At 31.5% G+C, this 4,356-nt stretch overlaps 1 long non-coding RNA gene across 1 annotated transcript; it reads left to right on the top strand.

The window, feature by feature from the left end:
- The first annotated feature begins 893 nt into the window (after nt 1–893).
- Nucleotides 894–2,879, top strand: LOC136795987 (uncharacterized). The gene is made up of 3 exons (XR_010843675.1): nt 894–948; nt 1,099–1,205; nt 2,616–2,879. It is a non-coding gene; the product is annotated as an uncharacterized lncRNA (long non-coding RNA).
- Nucleotides 2,880–4,356: the final 1,477 nt, after the last annotated feature.

The following is a 4,356-nucleotide window of genomic DNA, read 5'->3' as shown; positions in this document are numbered from 1 at the left end:
GTTCATATGTGTAGAATGGCCACATGAAGTTGTTGTTGGTTCGGGCTTTTGGGCGTAATACCTTAAGTTCATCAACGCCCGCGCTTCTCACTTTATAATTCTATTTCAAGATTTGAAATAATTTAATTGCTAAATAAGTTTGAATAATTAATTATTTTAGATTTTTTTAATTCATATGACAAACTTTTGGGTTTAGATCTTATTCAAAAGATTATTCCTTTTTAAGAAAATTAAAACCATTTCTATGTTTTTTTGGTCATCTGAAACACTCGGTCCCACTCCCAATCTACGTAACTTCATGCAATAGAAATGACATTCCTCAAATATGTGACTGACTGTAAGTACACTGTTGCAGTATTGACATTTTGGCGGTGGTTGCTTATTTATCAGGTATGAGTTAAATTCGTATGACCTATTCTCAATCTGGCTATAGCTACCTCCTCCCTGCGATTGGAACGGTTTGATGTGGTCCATGGTTTAATCGTTTTTTTAACAGTTTTTAATTTGCTTGGCGGGCTTTCATTCCACATGGCTTGCCAACTATCTAATATTTCATTTTTCATCGGGAGACTTATTTCTTGGGGTGTCAGACCCCGAAGGGTGAGTGCTTGTTTGGCTGCAACGTCCGCCAGTTCATTCCCAGCGATCCCCACGTAACCCGGCACCCATATCAAGAAAACAGTTTTTCCCAAGTTTTCTAGCATATTGGTGTAATTGTGTATTTTTATGATTGTTGATTGTTTCGGGTAAATGTTCTTCATGGCTTTTAATGAGCTTAAAGAATCGGTAATGATAACAATGTTCGTATGCGTCACTGTCATGGATAAGTGGAGTGCTGAGGCTATTGCATGTAATTCAGCTGTGTATACACTGCATAATTTAGGCCACACGAAGTTAGTCGATTTTATGCTGTGACACCCAGTTTATTACTTTTATTATAATTCTTAGGTTGTCAAGTTTTATATTTTAATCTATATAATATGTATTTTATATATATTACATGAGTACAATATTACTGTATTTTACATTTTTAATCAAATCCAAGTTTCTTCAGGTCAATTAAGGAATTCAGATTAGGATATAGTGGTCTTTTTTTAGGTTTCTCTAGTCCACATTATATGGATATACCGTGTGTTTAAGGTTAAATTGCTAAACTGAAGATATGAACTAAGGACCTCAAAACAAGAGACAAAATTCCTCTGAAGGTATGTCCGCAAATGCTTTGTTTATGAGATATTCATAATTGTAATTGTAATTGTTTCAAAAGATTTAATAATCCTTCTTCGTAAGGAATTAAGATCATTGACCGGCCTTGCATAGACTTTTTGTTTAATGTCACCCAAACAAAAAAAATCCAGTGGTGTCAGGTTTGGAGAGCGTGCAGGCGCACGGCCAATCCATTTATTGGGCCAATTAACATTTAGCCATTATCGTGGACCTCTTCCGTAATAAGCAGGACAACCATCTTGTTGAGCCACATGTCCCTTCTCAGTTGCAGTGGAATATGTTCAACTAAATCATAGTAATCATTATTATGAAATTCCAGAAATTCCCGCATTGAGTCGCGGTGGCAAGAAATGCGGACCTTCTAAAATATTGTCTATTATCCCCAACCACACATTGCACTTAAACTGGTGCTGAAAATGTTGCTCACGAATTGCATGGGAATTTTCCTGCGACCAGAGGTGATTATTCTTCTGATTAAAGATACCTCTTCTGTACCTTCACGTGAAGGTACCTCCATCTGTCCAGAGAATGTTTCCTGAAAATTGTGAAAATGCTCAACTTGATTTAAGTACCAATCTGAAAAATGTACTGCCGAAAATCTTGCGGTAATAAATTTTGTACCCGTTGATTAATGATAAAGGTGAAGCCCATCTGCAGTGAGAGTTCTCCATACAGTATTTGACGAAATATTTAATTCTGCTCTCGCTCATCCTAAACTACCAGATGGAATATCATCAAAATATTGTAATATGGTTGTACTCTTTACATCATTTCGTAAAGGGGCAAAAATACCATCAGCAGGTGGTATTATAGCAAATGTACCAGTTTCTCTAAGGCGTTGAACGTGGAACTAAAGATAGGCTTGTTTGGTAATCTTCTATTCGGAAATCGCCTGGCATATTCACGAAGGGCTGCATTAGCATTGCAAAAACCGTACACAAACACCATATCCGCATGATTAGTACAAATTGAAGGCATAATGATGAGTACTCTGCGAAAGCCTCTTACAAACTGATAAACGTTATTGACAGTTCCCAATGCTAATTCCAAATAGTATTAATCCTTATGTTGCCAATAGTTTTTATACTGTTAGGCATAAAAGGCCATATTAGTATTCTATCTAATCCATCTCCAAAACAACACGGACATACCTTCACTATGAACAACATTCAATATGAATCTTAATGTTTACATTTAATTAATAGAGTAGTTAGAAAAAATAAATAGGTGTTATTCATTCAGTTGACAATAGAGTTATCCATTATTCAATAGATGTATTTTTATTAAAACACATGTGAAAAGATAATTAGGTATTTTTTATAATAAAAATGTATTAAATTTGTATTATTACATTTTTATTTTTATTTTTGTTTGGTTATGAATTTCAGGAAAACTTGTATCTGACATTTTTAGAGACTTCAGTAAAGGAAATCTAGTACACAAGCTCTTGAATGCGAAGTACCTTGGTTACACACTGAACTTGGCAGACTCTACTATTCTGACATCGTGCTTAGTGCTTCTGGTGTTATAGGGCCTATTCTTTCTAATGCCCTTATTCAATCTTGGACATTAGGCATTGCGTCGATCATTTGCATGGAGAGTACAATCTGTAACAAGATGATCTGTAATGTGCAATAAAATATTAAAACTAATTCAAGCTTAATCGACAGTTTATTTTAATAATTAAGATTACTGCCTTAGAGTGAATAATTTTCATTTAAAGGGTGATATAAGAACTACCTACTAACTCAAATTGATTTCTTTGGTTGATTTTTTTAATCAAATCTTATTATTACCCACTGACTTATGCATTTAAAGTATACATGATTATATAATTTAAGTACTTAATAATTTCGTATTTTTAAAAAAATATTTGTTATTCATGGATACAATGAATAATTAATTAATTAATAATTATTTTTTGGTTTATTTTTTTACTTACTATCAAAAGGAGTCTCATACTGAAGATTTTTGATGGATAACTGCATTTCTCTGGGTTTCTTCGTGGTATTTTGTGAATTGAGATGTGGGTAATCAAATTGAAGAATAATAAACAGCTTGTAATCAAAGGTTGATAAGTAATTTAGTGTTTCTTTAAGAAGGCTGTGTAGGTGTGGGTTAGTGTGGCATGCGGTGCTTATCTAGCATCAAATAAGCTAAAATAAAACAATATGTTTATTCTGAGTTAAATAATGAAGATGTCAAACGAAGCTAAAATAAAAGTTCATAATTACATTCCTTTCTTTTTGAATACGAGTAATCTCTGTTAAGTGAGTATTCAGTTTTGTAAAATTTGCAAAGCTGAAGCTATAAAACTTATTTTGGTTAGATGAAAATAAAGTGTTTCAAAACTTAGCTAAAAATTTTCTTTGTTTTGTTTCAAATTTTTTTTCTCCTTACTATATTTTTCTTATTATTGTTTTTATTTATTTTATATTTTTGGTATAGATGTGATCATTCATGTTGGTATGAATGTGATCATTATTCACAGCCCAAGTTGTGGCAGATTGTAGTATTTATTAATGTATAAATATAAATATCTCAAAAATATAAATTTAATTGTTATTGTAATTTGTTATACTTGAAATCGTAATTTTATTTAAAATGTTTTTTAAACTTTTGAAAAAAAAGTTCAGTGTCGAAAATTCTTTTCTTTTTTTTTAAAAAAAATAATATTATGTATCAAAAAGGAAAACAATTTATTATAACACATCAATAAATCTATCTGCCACCATAGAACCTGGACTTAAATTTAATTCTCTCACACACTATACACAAGCTGTTGAAATAAATATTTGCCACTTAAAAATGTGAAAGGTGAGTCATTATCATTATGTTTGGTTGCCTTAATCTTAAAATAATTTAATTGTAATTTTTCCACTGATATTCTCAACAGCTGAACTATTCTGCTAGTGTATCGATCATAGCTAGAATATGATTAAAACAGTTGGTAAATTTAAAAATAATAATACTTTATTATCAAGTAATAATTTATGTTTTTTTTTGTTTTTTTTTAATAATTTATTTATTGATATTTACAACTGTATACACATATATACAACAAGTAAATTTGCTGTAGGTGACATAGTAACATGATGAAAACATGTGGAGAATCTACCCACTGATAGA

Source organism: Halyomorpha halys, unplaced genomic scaffold, assembly GCF_000696795.3.
Source record: "Halyomorpha halys isolate HHAL.00 unplaced genomic scaffold, Hhal_1.1 Scaffold84.1, whole genome shotgun sequence".
NCBI classification, from domain to species: Eukaryota; Metazoa; Arthropoda; class Insecta; order Hemiptera; family Pentatomidae; genus Halyomorpha; species Halyomorpha halys.
Note: the sequence above shows the minus strand (reverse complement) of the source record. Positions and strands in the feature narration are given on the sequence as shown.